Source organism: Globicephala melas, chromosome 14 (genome assembly GCF_963455315.2).
Source record: "Globicephala melas chromosome 14, mGloMel1.2, whole genome shotgun sequence".
NCBI classification, from domain to species: domain Eukaryota; kingdom Metazoa; phylum Chordata; class Mammalia; order Artiodactyla; family Delphinidae; genus Globicephala; species Globicephala melas.
This window is the reverse complement of record NC_083327.1, coordinates 73,270,647-73,278,597: the sequence shown is the minus strand read 5'-3', so window position 1 is coordinate 73,278,597 and position 7,951 is coordinate 73,270,647.

Genomic DNA, 7,951 nt, shown 5'->3' with positions numbered 1-7,951 from the left:
TTGTACACCCGTCACCACTCTTCCCCAAACTGCTTCATCATCCCAAACAGAAACCCTCTAATCATTACGCAGTAACTACCCCCTTCCTTTTCCCACAGGCCCTGGTAACCTCTAACCCACTTCCTGTCGCTATGATTCTGACTATTCTAGGAACCCTAAGTGCAATCATAGACTATTTGTCTTTCTGTGAGTGGCTTGTTTCACTTAGCAGAAGGTCTTCAAGGTTCATCTAGGTTTTAACAGGTATCAGAACTGCATTTTCATGGCTTAGCAGGGGCTATTTATTTTTCTAATTAAAAATAGATGCTAAATAAATACCTTGTGATATTTTTTAAAGATCGTTACAATGCAGCGCCATGAGTGCTACAACAGATGAGCACTCTGGGTCCCTCATTCTGTCTGAGGCAGAACAAGACCCCACAGAGGACAGAAAGCTTTTACTGTCTTGACAAACCCAGTGTGACCTGGGACAGTGCTACTCAAGCAGCTTGTGCCAAAATCTAATCAATGCATTCTTCCTTTCCTTGACAAACTCTCTCCAAATAAATACATAAATACAAATGAAAAGGTCAGCTGGCCTAGGCAGCATGTAGTGTAGTGACATGGTTGCTTTGCCTGAATTTCCATCCTAGTGTGTGCTCTGTGCCTCATTGTGACTGGCTAACAAGAGTGGATGGACCGCCAGTCTGCAGACCACGTGGTAAATAACATTAGTCTAGAAAACACATTTTCCCAAGACACACACATGACTTTTAACTTCCATTGCTGATGGTGAATCTGATTATCCTTGTCCCTGTGTCCTTCTTGCTTTCATAACATCCCACAAGTGTATTTGCAGGGGAAGTCAAATGAGGTGAAAGAGAACTTTCCAGGAAAGAGACTTCCTGGGGTGCTGAGGGAGGGAACACAGTTTCTAATGATTCGCACGAGCAACCTTCATCAAGCATTTCTCTCAAGTGCTCATTTAGCAAGTGTTATATCAAGTATTCAAGCTAAAGGCTTGAAATAGGATGTGCCTATGTCTGCAGCAAAATCTTATCTCAGTGCAAGTGTGAAGTTGGGGGAAAATTTCCAAAATATTTTTAAACCTAATTGGCCTCACCTATACACAATTCATACTCACTAATAACATCAACACCATCAAAGGGTATTTATTTTATATAGATCTAATGCCCAGAGGGCTGTGTGATGCAGAAGTTTATGTTACTATGTGTAAGCACTGTGTTGATTCCTTATCTACTTTATCCCATTTAATCCACAGGACCAGGCACTTTAAAAGAAACTCCACCGCTCTAGCAATTCTACTACTGGGTATACATACAAAAGAATTGAAAGCAGGGTCTCAAAGAGATATTCGCACACTTATGTTCATAGCACCGTTTTTCACCATAGCCAAGAGATGGGAGCAACCCAAGTGTCCATGGACAGATGAATGAATAAACAAAATACAGTATATAGAGACACTGGAATATTATTCAGCCTTAAAAAAAAAGAGGGAAATTCTGACACATGATGCAGCATAGATGAATTTTGAAGACATCTGCTAAGTGAAAAAAGCCAGTCACAAAGAGATAAAACTTGTACAATCCACATATATGAGGTATCTAGTGCAGTCAAATTCATAAAGACAGAAAGTAAAACGGTTGTTGACTGTGGCTGGGAGGGGGGGAAAAGGAGAGTTATCGTCTAATGGGTGCAGACTTTCAGTTTTGCGAGATGAAAAGAGTTCTGGAGATGGATGGTGGTGATGGATGGCGGTGACGGTGGCACAACAGTGGGAATGTACTTAGCACTACTGAACCCACTTAAAAATAGCAAAGACGGTAAATTTTATATTGTGTATATTTTACCCAAAAATATGTTTTAATTAAAAAAACCTCCACTGCCCTGAAGAAAATGAACAGCTTATACACTGTAGCTAAGGCACGGTGAGTGAGTTAGAACAAGGTCCTCAAAGTGTGGTCCTGAATGCCCACCATCAGCATCCCCGGGTGATTTGTTAGAAATACAGATTCTCAGGCCCTACCCCTGACCCACTGAATCAGAAACTCTGGGGGTGGGCCCAGCACTCTGTGTTTCAAGAAACCCTCCAGGTGACTCTGACGTTGCCAAAGTCTGAGAACCACTGGCCTCAAGAAAGGCTCTCTCCTCACACTCCCTACTTTACCCCAAATTTAGACTCTCTAAGCTCAAGTCCTCTCCCCATCCAAAAGAGCAAAGTATTGTAAACATCAAATGTTTATTCAAACATTTTCCTACGTGGTGCCTCAATAAAGCACAGAATGCTGCATGTAATAAACTCCCAATAAATATAAATTCAAAGTTTTAAGAATGGAGGTGATGTTTTAAAAATTATATTAAGGACGATTAATCTGGTCACAAACTCAGGTGTCAATAAAGGCTGTGACCAGGAAGCCCAGTCAAAGAAGATATGGTATATATATATAGAATGGAATATTACTCAGCCATAAAAAGAATGAAATAATGCCATTTGCAGCAACATGGATGGACCTAGAGATTATCATACTAAGTGAAATAAGTCAGACAGAAAAAGACAAATACCATATGATATCACTTAAATGTGGTATCTAGAAAAAGGATACAAATGAACTTATTTATAAAACAAAAACAGACTCACAGACATAGAAAACCAACTTATGGTTAACAAAGGGGAAAGATAGTGCGGGATAAATTAGAAATTTGGGAGTAACATACACATACTACTATACATAAAATAGATAACGAACAAGGACCTACTATATAGCACAGGGAACTGTACTCAGTATTTTGCAATAACCTACATGGAAAAAGAATCTGAAAAAGAAATATATAGATGTGTGTATATGTGATATATATGAATCATTTTGCTGTACACCTGAAACTAATACAACATTGTAAATCAACTCTACTTCAATTTAAAAAAAAAGAAGAAGAAGAACCATTGCAGCCGTTCAGATGAGAGTTAACTGAGGGCTCATCAGGGGAGAAAACTGTGGGACTGGGAAGAGGAAATGGTGGCATAAAGGTTGGAGGTGGTGGTAGTGACAAGGTCCAGGCATGGGGGGTTCTAGAGCGGGAATCAAAAATTACATCCCTCCTTCTCCAAGCATATTCCAATCAGTATTTTGTTTCACTCTTTACTTTCTCTGGGGAAAAGAGTTTGGGATTTCACAGGGTTCGTGTTATTTAACCCAATGAGCATTTAAGTGGAGAGACTGGAGGGAGAGACTCTTCTAGAAAGAGCTCTTAGGAAAAAAGCTGAAAAGAAAATACGGGTCTCACAAAGCTGGGGATTGTTCCGCAGCGTGATTCATCAAGTGAAACTGTCTCTGCCCCTATCAAAACATGACTTCTGTGACTGGAGGGTTTCCTGAGTGTTTCTTTTCCTCACCCAAGCAATATCCAAACAGCACTGCTCAGTCATGGATTGGGGCCCACAGAAGAAAAATTACAGGAATTCTCCAACCACTGTATTATATTATCTTCGGAAAACAATGCCTTTTTATGAATGAGCTTAGCCACAAACAAAATCGCATCCATTCTAGACAAGAAGACAAAAAACTGTGGTGATATTAGTCAGAAACATTTTTAATAGAAAAATGCCATGTTCCAGAGCAACGTTATTTAGTATTTATCAATACTGTATTTGCTTCCTATAAGATTCATTAGTGCTTTTTCGCACCTTAAAAAAATCATCATCTGAACCAGTGGTGGTTTCTCAATATTATTTCTCCTCTAAGAATAAATTACAAGGCAGAATTTTGACAAAACAAGGTGGTTCTTAAGAAAGGCATTTAAGGGGATGCCTGGTGTGTTCATTTTCAAGGTCTGCTGTAACAAAGTCCCACAAACTGGGTGGCTTAAAACAACAAAACTGTATTGTCTCACAGTTCTGAACGCCAGAAGTCTGAAAGCAAGGTGTCAGCAGGGCCGGGCTCCCGCTGAAGGCTCTAAGGAAGAATCCGTTCCAGGCCTTTTTCTTCACTCCTGGTAGAGGCCAACACACAGCATTCTCTCTGTGTGTCTTCACCTCCTCCTCCCCCGAGGGTCTCTGTCTGTGTGTTTCTCCTCTTCTTAAAAGGACACCAATCATTTTAGATGTGGGCCCACCCTAATGGCCCGAAATTTATGTATTTCCAAATAAAGTCACATTTGCACGTTCCAGGTGGACGTGAACATATCTCTTCGGGGACCCAGTTCAACCCATAATACCTGATAAAATGGAAGTGAAGATACTTTCGCCTGTTTCCTGTGAGTATCACCAGTTAACTGTGAAATATGAATCAAATCATAGTGAGTCTCCAGGGTTTTAGTCTTTCTGGTTGTAAAGTGGGCAGAGCAGGAGAAACTGCATTCATTTCTCTCTCTCCTTGAAGGCAAAGGTGTTCCCTCAACCACTCCGTCTGTGATCAGTTTCCTGTTGAGCGTGAAGGCTCGTCAATGACTCGCCTGTCCAGCTGGGACACTGAGGTTGCTCAATACAGATGTTGGAAGACAAGAACCTTTTTTTTTTTTTTTTTTGTATGTCTAGATCTAACCTTGGACTCTGGAAAGGCCAGAGGTCCAAAGGTTATGTATTTTAATTTTCCTTATATTTAATGTTTTTTATTAGATAGTAATGTTAATTACTGTAACTATCAACAGCTGCCGGTCAACTCTTTCTCCCATCACATTACTGACTTCCACCTCTACCCCTTTTTCCACTGGGAGAACCACGGGGAGAGAGGACAGGATCTCTCCTTCTGATTACATTGGATCCAGGATAATCACCCTATTTTAATATTTCAAGCATAAAAGAATATTTCTGCAGGCAAAGAAAGGCATTCAAAGCTTTTCTGCAAAATAATGATTTAAAATCTCTTTACTTCTGCATGCTAAGCCTCAGTGTGGGCTGTTTCTCTACTCATTAATAGATTAAGAGAGTTATGGTACTCTTGTTTTATGAATAATTAAACTAAGCCTAAAGCCGACTGCATAATATTCTTTTTTAAAAACTGCGGTAAAATATACATAACATTTACCATTTTAACCATTTTGAAGCATACAGTTCAGTGCTGTTAAGGACATTCACATTTAAAAAAAATAAATTTATTTATTTATTGGTTTATTTATTTATTTATGGCTGTGTTGGGTCTTCGTTGCTGCACGCAGGCTTCCTCTAGTTGAGGCGAGCGGGGGCTACTCTTTGTTGCGGTGCGTGGGCTTCTCCTTGCGGTGGCTTCTCTTGTTGCGGAGTACGGGCTCTAGGTGCGTGAGCTTCAGTAGTTGTGGCACATGGGCTCAGTAGCTGTGGCTCGCGGGCTCTAGAGCACAGGCTCAGTAGTTGTGGCGCACGGGCTTAGTTGCTCTGCAGCATGAGGGATCTTCCAGACCAGGGCTCGAACCCATGTTCCCTGCATTGACAGGCAGATTCTTAACTGCTGCACCACCAGGGAAGTCCTGGGGGCTGATTTTTTAATGAAACATTGTATAATACAAGTAGCTAATTTTTCTGAAACTTGTTTTTTTTTCCCCCTAGTTAGCATTACAATTACTCTTAAATTCTTGTATTTTCATTTTAAATGTTTCTCTAAAAAACAAATAAATTTATTTATTAACTAACTAGTGGCAATGATTCTTTACAGAAAAAAGAATACAACGTACACTAGTAAATGTGAATAAGAAAAACACAATTTAACAAAATAAGAACTAAGTTCATATCTAAAACAATTACAAAGGGACATTTTAAATTACTTTAGCTTTGTGCTTTGTGACCATGTAGAGGGGTGGGATAGGGACAGTGGGAGGGAGAAGCAAGAGGGAGGGGATATGGGGATATATGTATACATATAGCTGATTCACTTTGTTATACAGTGGAAACTAACCCAGCATTGTAAAACAATTATACTCCCATAAAGATGTTTAAAAAAATTACTTCAAGCTTTATATGATTCAGTGTGGATACATTTTTAAACTTGAGAAAATGGTCAATTTCTGGGGAAAAAACAAGCAAGATTCTAAAGCTGACTAAAAATATCACTGACTGTGATAAAAAATTAAAAACATTGTCAAAGACTGCTATGTTTAAAAAAAGATGTATCCTACTTCAGATGGTGACCTTTTCAAACACTTAAAGAACAATATTACCCAGGCTAAATAAAAAGTCTCAGAGTATATGTAAGCACGAAAATCTGTTCAATTTATTGAGCAAAGTATTAATAATCCTACTAACAAAGCTCAACAAAGATAGCAGACCAAAAAAAATCAATCAGATTAATCAATATATTTTAAATATATCCTCATTAAATACAGTCAAATAAGATTTATCCAAGTGATGCAGAATAATTAAATATGAAGATGCCTAAATATATTCTATTACAAAAATTGGTCAAATTTCAAAATTACATAATAGTCTTCAAAGATTTCCAAAAGCTATCTGATATTACTTAATACCCAACCTGATTTTTAGGAACTTTTTTAGAAGTCCTAAAATATTTCTTTAACATGGTCTAAAAAATCCACCTTAAACTGAATCAACAATATTCCTAATAATAAACACCAGAGGCAATATCATTAAAATCAGAAATCAACATTAAAAAAAAAGAAGGAAAAAGAGAGCTCACTCTAGAGCATTCTTGTTCTGGAAACTCTGGTCAAGATATTAAGAAAGAAACATGTTAATAGACTCTCTAGATCATCAAAACATGGGTGCCACATTCTCCAATTGAATTTTACCAATAATAAAACTGATAGTTTTGTTCCCATTTATCTAACTCCTGAGTCTATCTCTGAACTCCAAGCAGCAAAGAGAGAGGTGATTAATTATCACACTCAAACCCGAAGAGTAGGCATATTTTTCCTTCCAGTTTTATTGAGATATAACTGACACACAGCACTATAGAGACCATATAAAGACCAGAGCATGGCTAGTTTGGTCCCAGAGGTAGAGAGCGGCTAAGGGAGTGGCTGCCTCTGAGGGTTTGGACTTTGAGGCAGCTCCAATCACAGCCGAGGCAAAAGGCTCTTGTTTTACTTGATAAAAACCCTGCTGTTGGGGGGAAGGCAGAACCAACCACAAGATGGCAGGCACGCACTTAGAGAGGGTCTCAGCTTCAGCTGAGAGCAATGCCTGGGCTCGGCAGGGCTACGCCCCCTATGCAGCCTCCTCAAAATGCAGAAGCACTTCCTCTCCCGGGCAGCAGTTTCCATGGTCTCCGGGCAACTGAAATGGAGGAACAATGGTGTCAGAGCCTGAAAGGCACGAGAGCCGTGTTGAGGGCGATACTCAAGAAACTGGAGAACTCCACGAGCGAGGCTTCCACAGGGCTGAGGGCATCATTTCACAAGTATGTTCCGCAGGTGATGAATTCCACAGTATCCTCTTCAATCAAAACGTTCTCTGGACACTTAAGTCGGGGAAACGTTGTATCCTCTCTTCGTATGAGTTAAATTGTTTCCCCTCCCCAAGAGGTTTGTTGAAGTCCTAACCCCAGTGCCTCAGGATGTGACCAGATTTTGAAATAGGATCATTGCAGATGTAATTAAGTAAAATTCAGATGAAGTCATTCTGGAGTAGGGTTGCCTTCAAATCCAGTGTGGCTGATGTCCTTATAAAAGGGAGGGAGACTTAGAAACATAGATACACAGGGAGACAGCCATGTGATGATGCAGGCAGAGATTAGAGTGATGTGTCTACAAGCCAAGGAGCAAACACCAGAAACTGGAAGACACAGGAGGGACTCTCGCCTATATGTTTCAGAGGAAGCACAGCTCTGCCCCCATCTTGATTTCAGATTTCTTGCCTTTTCACTGCAGACCAGAAATTTCCATTGTCTTAAGCCACCTAGTTTGTGGTACTTTGTTACAACAGCCCTAGGAAACTAGTACACCAGGCATCTCCTTAAATGCTAAGCCACCAGTACCTTTCAGAAAGGAATATACCCCTCCAGGGTCACAATGTACATAAGGCAAC